Raw genomic sequence first — 12,040 nt, forward strand, 5'->3', positions numbered from 1 at the left:
GCCTAGTGTCTCGCCATATTTAACCTGGATGTCAATCCTTGAAATAGATATTTAATAAACTTCTGTAATATGGTTTAACTTATGAAGAGCACATCGGTTAAACTTGGAGTAAAAATGTTAAGTTTCGTTTCCAATCCAAGTTTAACTTCTGAAGGACAACCTGGATTAATAATGTTAAGTTCCGTTTGCAATCCAAGTTTAACTTCAGTAGAGCACATGAGTAGCTAGGTAAAGTTCTATGCTTGTACAAATTTTTATACAGGGGAAACATAACGGTATTCCGAGTAGCAACCAACAGATATTAGTATCATAGCATGTGGCCCAACTGACGGTGATTCCAATTGGGCTAGAAAATCACATACATGTCGGCGGAAGATCCACGTAGTCAGGTGTAGCCAAAAGAAAGTGTAAGGACCAGATATTAGTTTTAGCCCTAAAAACTTAGAGGGGGTGGAGATACCCCATAATGATGCATTAATTATTAAAGTTGTGATTGCCACTTGTAATATTCACAATACTTTTGTTAACACAGGCAGCTCGGTCAACATCATTTTCAAGAAGATATTTGAGTAACTACAGACAGACAAAAGTGAGCTCCAGCCAATGACTACACCTTTGTATAGGTTCATTGGCAATGAGGTGCAGCCGATTGGACAAGTCTGGTTAGCTATATCTCTCAGTGAAGAACCACTCATAAGGAATTGATGGTCGAATTTCATCATGATGGATGCACCTTCAGCATATAACATAGTTTTGGGTTGATAGATGATAAACAAATTCTAGGCCGTTGTCTCCATATTCTGTCAAAAGATAAAATTTTTGGTGGACAGCTCGGTCTGTGAGGTCAAAGGAGAACAACTGGTAGCACGTAAGTGCTATGTGGAAGTAGTAAAGACCAAGGTTCACGCCACTTGAAAGATTCATCAAGAGGAAGTTAATGCAATTCAAGAAGCTCAACTGACCTTAGTCTATGAAGAGAAGAAGGAAGTACAGATCCACCCTAGCCGACCGAAGGCAATCACACAAATAGCTATCGATCTGAGCCTGGAGAATAAAGCAGAGCTAATCACTTACTTGACACGCAATAACGATGTCTTCACTTGGACAACCTATAAACTCTTGGGTTTCTCACCAATAATAATGGAGCATACGCTATACATCTGACTGGACGCTCGGTCGGTCAAGCAAAGAAAGAGGAATTTCAGAGCAAAGTAGAACTAAATCATCCGAGAGGAGATGGACAAATTAATTAAGGTCGAGCATATCTGTGAGGTACAGTTCCCAAGCTGGCTAGAAAATGTGATACTGTGTCTAAGCTCGGGAACAAGTGGCGAGTCTACATTGATTTTAGAAATTTTAACACGGCATACCCAAAAGATTACTATCCACTTTCATGCATTGATTAAGTGGTAGACTCGACTGTCGGCTATGAGTTGATATGTATGTTGGATGTATATCAAGGTTACCATCAAGCTCCGCTCACCAAGGAAGACCAAGAAAAGTTTAGCTTTATCACTACTGAAAGAATGTACTGTTATAATATTATGTCATTCAAACTAAAGAATGCAGAAGCAACCTACTAACGACTTATGAACAAGGTGTTTTGAAGGTAGATCGGTAGAAATATGCAAGTATATGTTAATAATATAAGGATTGAATCCCTCCAAGCTGCTGATTTATGTGTAGATATTGAAGAGATGTGTCAGACCATAAGGAAGTATGGAGTCAAGTTTAATCCCAATAATGTTATTTGGGGCAAAGAGTGGATGCTTCCTCTGTTACATTGTGACTGAGTGGGAAATCGAAGCCAACCCGAGCAATGTGAAGCCCCTCTAAGATATGCCCCCACCATGCAATATGAAGGAATCCCAGTGTTTGACCGAACAGATCATGGCTCTCTTAGTTCATTTCAAGGTCCGATTGGAGTTTACCTTTCTTCAAAGTTCTTCGCAAAGACATAAAATTTCAGTGGGGCACCCGAGGATCATAAAATTTATTTATCTTCTTTACCTGTACTTACGAAGCCTATTGCCAACGAGCTACTATGGATATACTTGTCTTCTACTGAAAGGGTGGTCGGGTCAGTGTTGGTGCGCCAAGATGGCAATTAACAATAGCCAGTGTATTTTGTAAGCCATTTATTGAAAGATGCCCAATGTAGCTACACTAATCTCGAGAAGTTGGCATACGAGCTGATCTTGGCCACTCGGAGGTTATGCTCTTACTTTCTCTCTCACCCCCATAATTATTTTGACTAATAGTACGCTGGGCTAAGTAGTCATCAGCCCAGAGGTATCTGGAAGATTGATCAAGTGGACCATGAAGCTAAGTGAGCGTGGCATAGAGTACCAACCTCAATTGGCCATCAAAGCTCAGGCCTTAGACAATTTTGTGATGGAGATTCAAAATCCAAAGCCGAAGGAAACTTGGAAAATTTATGTGGACGAATCGTCCACTTGGCAAGGTAGTGGAGTTGGAATCCTTTTGATATCACCGCGTGAAGATAGAATGAAACTATCCATTGGGCTTGACTATCGAGTCACTAATAATAAAGTGGAGTATGAGATCCTAATAGTCAGTTTGCAGGCGGCAAGACATGTGGGAGTTGCCCGAGTCTTCATTTACTTGGATTCTCAACTAGCAACTCTCAGGTAATTTCGAAATAAATAATGAATAGTTGAAGTTGTATGAAGAAGCATTTGAAAAATTAAAGTTGGGGGTTAAAGAGGTGGTGCTACAAAAAATTACTCGAGTGCAGAATCAGTAAGCGGATGAGCTGGCCAAGTTGGCTAGTTCCTTGAGCCCATGGTCGTTGGATAAATTAATTAAGCACACACTATTAGTTGTTTATATCGAACGACAAGTTGAAGACAAAGTATAAAATGATTAGCGAGCGTCATTGATTGTGTTCCATTGACAAGGAAGTTTACCGATCGACTGAGAGCAAGCACATATGATAAAGATAGTCGATTCACATTGATTGAAGATCATTTATACAAGAGAGGCTTTTCAAAACCGCTACTCAAGTGTGTCAAATCAGATGACATCCAGTATATTTTGTAAGAAGTACATCAAGGTTAATGTTAAATCCATCTGGGCGGTTGGTCGTTCACTTAGAAGATTTTGTTAAGTAGATATTTTTGACCCACTCTACAGGCAAATTCAGCTTAGCTTGTAGCCACTTGTTTATCATATCAAAAGAACCAAAATATACTGCACCAACCCACAGAATTTTTAAAGACATTAATTGTCTCTTTCCCGTTTGACAAGTGGGGCATGGACATTGTAAGAAATTTCCCAATGGCATACGATCAGAGGAAATTCCTCCTCGTAGCAGTAGACTACTTCTCCAAGTGGGTGGAAGTTGACCGACTAACTAAGATAACAGAACAGATGGTCATAAAATTTCTATGGCAAAATATCATGTGTCAGTTTGGTATTCCTTACAAGATTGTCTCTAAAAATGGAAGGCAATTTCAAAGTTAGGGGATCCGAGAATGGTGAGCGAGTTATGGCATTCTACAAGCTTTTACTTCCATGGCTTATCCCCAAATAAATAGCCAAGCGGAGGTCACCAACAGAGAAATTATCAAGAAATGGCCAAGTGGAGGTCACCAACAGAGAAATTATCAGAGGACTCAGAACCCGATTTGACCATCTTAGAGGAAGTTGAGTCGATAAGCTTTCCCAATGTATTATGGGCTTATCGCACTACACCTAGGGAGGCCATAGGAATAACCCCTTTCCATTTGGTGTACGGAGGAGAGGCAGTTATACCAATAGAAGTTGGCATTGAGTCCGATCAGAAACAATTGTATGATGAAGATAATTTCGATCGGCATTTTATAGAGCTAGATCTTATAGATGAAATTAGATACAAGGTATCCACTCAGCTGATGACCTACTAGCAACGGATGAAGCATAACTACAATTAGAGGGTCATTCTAAGATTTTTTTAGGTTAGCGACCTAGTATGGAAGAGAATTAAGTCGGTTGGCGACATTAGCAAATTGGAGCTGCAGTGGGGTGGGTCATACAAAGTGGTGTAGAAGCTCAACTCGGATTCCTATTTCCTACTAGATGTGAATGGGAAAATCTTAGACCAACCCTAAAGCATGAATCATCTACAGCCCTATCGGGCCTGAGCATATGTTAGTACTAAAATAGTGTAGTTTATAAAAATTTATACTCAATGAATGCAGGCAAACTCAAGTTAAAAAAAAAATCCCAGACTCTTATGCCGAGCGACCAAGTTATAAGTGAGCTTACTCTCACAACCAAGTCTCAGACTCTCATGTCGAATGACCGAGTTATAAGTGAGCTTACTCTCATGACCAAGTCCCAGACTCTCCCGTTGAGTGACCTAGTTATAAGTGAGTTTGCTCTCACGACTAACTCCCAAACTCTCACGTAGAGCGTCTGAGTTATAAGTGAACTTGCTCTCACGACCAAGTCCCAAACTCTCATATCAAGCGACCGAGTTATAAGTGAGCTTGCTCTCATGACCAAGTCGACTCTCGTACCAAGCAGCCAAGTTATAAGTGATCATACTCTCATGACTAAGTCTTAGACTCTTGTGCTAAGGGGCCGAATTATAAGTGAGCTTACTCTCACGACCAAGTCCCAGACTCTCGTGCCGAGCGGCCGAGTTATAAGTGAGCATGCTCTCATAAGCAAATCCCAGATTCTCGTGATGAATGGTCAAGTTATAAGTGAGCTTTCTCTCATGATTAGTCCCAGACTCTCGTTCTGAGCGGTCGAGTTATAAGTGAACTTGCTCTCATAACCAAGTCTAAGACTCTCGCACCGAGCGGCTGAGTTATAAGTGAGCTTACTCTCATAACCAAATTCCAGACTCTTGCGCCGAGTGGCTGAGTTATAAGTGAGCTTGCTCTCGCGACCAAGTCTCAGACTCTCATGTCAAGCGGCCGAGTTATATATGAGCTTTCTCTCATGACTAGTCCTAGACTCTGGTGCCGAACGACCGAATTATATGTGAGCTTTCTCTCATAACTAGTCCTAAACTCTCATGCCGAGCGACTGAGTTATATGTGAGTTTGCTCTGATGACCAAGTCCCAGAATCTTGTACTAAGCAGCCAAGTTATAAGTGAGCTTGCTCTCACAACCAAGTCCCAGACTCTCGCGCCGAGTGGCCGAGCTATAAGTGATCTTGCTCTCATGACTAAGTCTCTAATTCTTAAGCCACTTAATCACATTTTAAAGGCCCTTGCTCAAATACTTAAATGCATCATACATGATGGATTGAAAAGAAGCTATAGACGAGGAGTGAATATCGCTCATTAAAATTCTTTCTTTTATATCAAGAAAACAATAAGAGTGTAGCAGAAAATAATAAGTCATTTGATTACTTGGTTCAGAGCCTATGTTGACTCCTACTCTAAGAAGATTACTATGTTCATGATCCTTGATCACACTGATGAGTAATTCACTATAACTTTTCTTTCTGAAACCTGTAGAAAAAAGTAATTCGTATAAAAGAAAAGATAGTAGCATACTACTATCTTTTAGAAAGTAGAATAATACAAGTTTAACTAAAAGTTATACTGACAATAGGTAGGAGATGAAGCTCTATCAATACTTCTTGATGGAGTAACTTGCTTGTGAAGATGAAGCACAGAGTATGGGCATGAACAACAGTTTTGCATAGAGATGAACCAAAAATCGATGCCTTGCCCCAGACCTTGAGCTCCCCTTATATAAGCCTGGTTTGGTCGACTGATCCTTTCAGTCGACTGATCCTCCTATTGGTCGACTGAACACCTTGCTTTCTTTCTTCGACGAGATCTAATCTTCGTGCATTTATGAGCATTTATGGTTTGGTTGACTAATCCCCTTGATCGATCGATCAATCTATGCAGTTTTCCTCTAAACCGAGATTCATCATTAATTTTCCTTTAATACTTTTATTGTTCAGTCAACCGATCCCTGGGTTCGATCGACCAATCGGCCTGGTTTCTATCTTTACTTCGGCACGGTCTAATTTCTAGTCTGAATTAAACTGGTTTTGTTGACTGATCCATGGGTTTGGTCGACCGATCAGACCAGTTCCTACAAAATAGAGTTAAACAAATATTTCTACAAAACAAAGTTAGGATAGTAATATATAAAGCATGAGTATTAACTGACAATAAAACTGTCTTAATCTCAACTTGAAAGCTTTCTCAATTTCTTTAATTGGATTAGCGACCTAAGGTTGTTTCTTTCTGGAACATGACCTCACAATCGCTCCTCTCCAGTTGCTTATCTTAACCTCTTACCAACATTTTTCCTCTAGACATGTTTAGACTTTACCTGCTCAGTATCTGATCACCTTATCCACTAAAACTTTTTTTGCAATACTAAATTAGCCAACAGTAATAATAGTAATACAAAATACTATGGTAAAACTAAAATTTACCCAGATTCGCTGGTCCGATCAACCATGCGCGGTTAATCGAAAATCATCCAATCAACCTTGCTTGGAGTTCTCTCCTCTAAGACTTCTCGTTATCTAAAGTTATCTCCCCCTAAGATTTTCTCCTCTGCTTCACTCACCAGAACCTAGAGTTACCTCTATCTAGGGTTTTCTCCACCTGACTTCACTCACTAGGACCTAAGGTTACCTCCCTTAGGATTTTCTCCACCTGGCTTCACTTACTATGACTCAGCATCATATCAGCCCACCATGGATTCGATATCAGGTCCTCTAAAACTATCGAATCTTCTACCTAGTTTCCATGATCTGCCAAGATTTCTCTTACCTAGCCATGACTAAGATTTTCCTTGCCTAACTGCAGTTAGGACTACTCACTTAGTAGACTTCTCACGTTTGCCTAGTCACAACCAGGACTTCCCTTGATCAAGCTCCATTAAACATATTTGTCAAATATTAAAACCTTGGAGGTCGATTGCACCAATAATACTTATAACTTTAAGAAAGCCTACAAAGTGTGAAGTTACCCGAGTTGAAGTTTGCTCAAATATAGTTTGAGTAAACTGGATGAAGCAATACTAAGGAAAGCAAAAGGATGGGCAAAATACTAAAGTAGAACAAGTGGTGAAAGCTAAAAATGAAGGGAAATATTTACAACCACGAAGTGGTTAAGTTCTTACAAAGTCATCAAAATTTTTTATAGAAAACATCATGTAAAGTCAGGAAAAGAATTATCAGGGATGCCCTCCATGATTTTCCGATGCTTGATGAAATTTTAGGGACACTAGCTGTCAGATAACCACCTTCCCGTAGCTACTTCATGGCTCCCCCTTCTCCATAGCCAAACATTTTAGTAGTTCGATCGGCTAGCATTTGATTGAAGTCTTTAGACCGTAGATAATCTACTCTAAAGCTCTCAAGCCGATCAGATTTCCCCTCTTTGTATTTAGCAAACTCTGCCTTTGTGGCCTCTAGCTCGGCCTTCAGCGCCTCCAGCTAGGCATCTTTCGCAGCGAGGACCTGTAATTGTTCCTCTATCTGAACCTCCCTAGCAACTCTTGTTTAGCAAGGAGATTAGCCTTAGTTTCTTCTAATTTTTTGAACAAAGCTTGAGCCTCCTTATTCTTAAGTTCTAAGTCATCAATGGCCCTGACCTTCCAAGCATTAGCCAACTGGATGTGTGAGTCAAAAGTTTGTACTTGTTTATTTAGCCTCTCGAGCTAAATAGCCTGGTCGTGATTTTTATTTTTCTCTATGGTGAGGGCCCGCTCGGTCCCCAGCAGTAACTCCGACTGGGTATCCAACTCTTTCTTGAGTTGAGCCAGGCGCTCTACTGAATCTCTTGAGGTGCTTACTTCCCTGACTGAGCCCTAGAGAGTTTTGACTTCGTGGCTAAACTTTGCCAATTTCTGACAAAGTGGCCCTCCACCCAAAACTATCAAAATAAGAAGAAGGTTAGATGAAGCACATGAGATAAACAAATATACAAGGATAGAATAAGCTTACCCCAATGATTCCTTGACTAAAGTAGACTACTAGTTCCTCGGAGGAACTGGAGGCTGCTCGGACTCATGCATCCGGTCAAGTTTGGGCCAAGGGACCTTATATAGTTATTTTGTGCTCCAGGGCTAGGGACATGACCGAGTGCATAGATAGAAGATCATGAGTGGATATCCTAATGATCGCCCTAACTCGTTTCTGCTTGCTCAACCCACTTAATTCAGTGGAGCTGGATTTCGATTTGCTCTTTGATTTGGAAAGGGGAGCAAAGTATATTGTAGAAAGGGGTTGCTTTGGCTCAGTCGGAGGTAGCATCAAAAAAGAGATCAGCTATGCTGGGATAGTTCCAATCGGCAACTCAAAAAGGGAGGGTGTCCACTGAGATGAAGTCAGAGTAGATTGAATAGTTGCGACTCCAAGAATTGCGAAGGTCGAGCTCTCTCCCCGCTCAAATGGTGGTTGAGCGATCAATGTGGCGCCAGAAGGTTATGGAGATGGAGTTTCCAATCAACGGGTGTTGTCACATCGTGCCTTTTGCACCATTGGCGCTCTATTAGAGGCTCGACAAAGGTTGTAGATTCTGAGGGAACAACAATAGGAAGCAATGAAGGTCATGGTGGTGGCATCTCTTCGATATTTGCGACTGCATCACACCCAGCAGCTTGACTTACCCCCTCTTCACCAATCGGCTCCTTAGATGGTCCAATCACCAAAAGCCCGTGACTCTCTACCTCAGCTTTGCCCCGAGCCTCCATCTCCTCACCCACCAACTTAGTAGAGTCACTCAGCAAGGTCTTCCATATTGTTTCAGCTGTAAAATAGCAAGAAAAATCAGTTGGATCCAACAGAAATAAAAAGATGAGTGTCTTACTGAAGCTGTCGGACAGTCAGGTTCTTATGGGACTCAGTCCAAAAATGTATAGCACTCCCTCGGTCAGCAGCTTATGGATGTGGTACTTCAGACTGGCTAGTTGAGTAGAAGCCTTAAGGTAGACTGGTTCCCATCGATACCTGCCTAACTTGGGAGGATTAGGCATCTCCATTTGCCACCCGGTTGGGAAGGTTACTGGACAAACCGATCGGCAAAAGAAGTAATGGGACTTCCATCCTTTATTAGAGGAAGACATCTTATCAAAAAATACTGCACCCACTAGGGCTTGGAAAATGAAAACACTTGGCTCAGATTTCTTTGGACAATAAAAGTAATGGAAAACTTGAGGGTGCAAAGAAACTCAGTACATTCATAATAAAACAATAACACCGCACAATAACCTAATTGAATTAGGTGGTAATTGTTGCAAAGTGAGGTAGAAATAGGTGCAAACTTGAGAGAGAAAAGAGTGCAAGGGAAAGCGGAGGTCGGCCATGAACCGGTCCTTGAAGAAAGTGATAAAACCAGCCAGACGAAGGTGAGGATGATTGTAACCAAAAGGGATAACAATGCGATAGTCGAGTGGAATATGATAAGAGTGGCACATCTCGTCCACCTCGTCGTCATTGAAATCAGAGGCGATGGAGGTGTACCAAAGCCAATAGACAATAATGGGTGGACCGGAAGCCATTAGGATAGGACAGGAAAGGTTGGAAAAAGAGAGGAAATGAAACTTACTAGAAATTAGAAGAGCGAAAGATGAGAGTAATCATCAATGGTGGTGAGCAGAAAATGAAGAAGTAGAGGATGAAGAGAAAGAAAAAAGCGATACAATGGCGTCAAAGCATGCAACTTAAAAAACCCTAAGAAGGGTTGCTCACAGTTGTTACATCAAAAGGACGGAGGAGAGAAGTTTGATCTAGATCATTGAATTTAAACCATCAAAGGTATCTCAATAGGTACTTGTCACATCAGATATTCTTGCCTTCCACATGTGACACGTGGCAGCAAATCATAGGTCACATTATGAGGGATGGGAGTCTTATGATAAAAAATTATACTCAGCATGCTTCGCATTAATGATAAGTGATTTTCTCGGTTTCCAAGAAGCCAGTGTGACGTTAGCTAGTGCCGAGTGATGGTTCAAAAGTTAAGCATCCGGTCAGGAGACAAAGGATGCATGAAGCAGCAGTTAAGTATTTCATTAGTTTAAGCTGAACAATGGTACAAAATATGATCATCCAATCAGGAAACTGAGGATGCTACAAGCGTTGACAACTAAGTGTAGCATCAACACAGACCGAGTGATAGCATGAAGAATGAACGTCCGATTAGAGAATAAGGAATACCAACAACACAAGTGTCCAGTCAGTCGGACTTGCAGCCTTCTTCAATTAGACTTGAAGGATAGGCTTGTAATATGGTGAATAATGTAGGGCCCTCTGAGTTGGGTCAAAGTCCATAAGGTCGACTGACAGGGTGGTCAAAGTCAAGAGGCGGTCAATATTCTAAGCAAGGGTTTACCATCATTTTAAACCAAGAGCTTACCCGATCGGACCCTCCGGTTGATCAAGCCTCAAACCCTGATCTCTTAAGCATTGATGAGACTTGAAGCCAAGTATTAACTAGCTCAATTGAGTTCTTCTGCTGATAGGGCATATGCCCGATTAGACGTACTAGACGCCTGGCCCACCCAAGCTCTCTGTTCGAGTAAAGAAGTCTAGTGAATGCCGAGTCATCGACTGCATTCATCAAAACTGACCTGCCAACTCTTGGAAGTGATGGTCAATGAGACTATATTAAGGACTCGGTCAACTAGCCAGGTGATCCTATTGTGGGGCTCATAGCCCAACAGCCTAATATTCTTTTTTGGCACTTTATGCCACAGAGGAAAGAGTGTTGGTGCAATCGACCTCCAAGGTTTTAATGTTCAACAAATATGTTTAATGGAGCTTAAGCAAGGAAAGTCTTAGTCAAGGCTAGGAAAGGGTGATAAATCAACCGAGTGACTAGTCCTAACTATGGTTAAATAAGGGAAGTCCTAGTTATGGATAAGCAAAGAAAATCTCAGTAGATCGTGGAAGCCAAGTGGATTCGATAGATCTGGAGGACCCAATATCTTCGAATCCCTGGTGGGCCGATCCAATGCTAAGTCTTGGCTACTTAAACTAGGTGGAGAAAACCCTAGGGGATGGTAACCTTAATTCTTGGTGTGTGAAGTCAGGTGGAGAAAACCCTAGAGGGAGGTAACTCTAGGTTCTAGTGAGTGAAGCCAGATGGAGAAAATCCTAGGGGAGGTAACCTTAGGTAATAAGAAGTCTTAGAGGAGTGAACTCTAAACAAGGTTGATCACGTGGTCGACCGGAACAGTGGATCTTGGTAAATCTAAGTTTAGTTTACCATAGTGTTCTGTACTACTATTATTGTTGTTGCCTAATGTAATATTGCAGGAAAATCCTAAGTGGATCAGAGATCAGACACTGAGTAGAGAAAGTCCAAATAGGCCTGGAGGACCATGTTTGGCAAGTAAGTAGAGGTAAGCAACTGGATAAGAGCAACAATGAGGTCGTGCTCCAGAAAGGAACAAACTCTAGGTCGCTGATCTAACTGAAGAAAACGAGAAGGTTTCTAAGTTAAGATCAAGACAGTTCTACTGTCAAATTCTACTCATGCATCTTACTACTCATATATTATACTGTGCTAATATTATTTTGCAAGGATATTCTATTTAACTTTATTTTGCAAGAACTAGCCTGATCGGTCAACTGAACCCAGGGATCGGTCAACCGAACTAGGTCAACTCAAACTAGAATTCAGACTAAAGCAAAGTTCGGTCAGACAACTGATCGGTCGACCGAACCAGTGGATCGGTCGACCAAACCTAGTCAATGTGGCACAAACCAGATCGATCAAAAGCAAAGTTGGAAGCCAGCCTGATCAGTCGACCGAACATTAAATGCAATTAAAGCTCATTAATGAAGGATCTCGACGAACCGAGAAGCCAAACTAATCGGTCGACCGATCAAGGGGGCAGGTCAACCGAACCATTAAAGCTCATAAATGTGTGAAGATCATATCTCAGCATAGAAGGAAAGCACAAGGTTCAATTGACCGATAGAAGGTTTGGTCGACCGAACTGATCAGTCGATCGAACGATTTATCAATCGACTGATCAAGGCTTGTATAAGTAGAGCTCTAGGTCCGAGGTGAGTAATCAATTTTGAAGTCAACGTGG

The sequence above is a fragment of the Zingiber officinale genome, chromosome 5B (assembly GCF_018446385.1).
Source record: "Zingiber officinale cultivar Zhangliang chromosome 5B, Zo_v1.1, whole genome shotgun sequence".
NCBI lineage: Eukaryota > Viridiplantae > Streptophyta > Magnoliopsida > Zingiberales > Zingiberaceae > Zingiber > Zingiber officinale.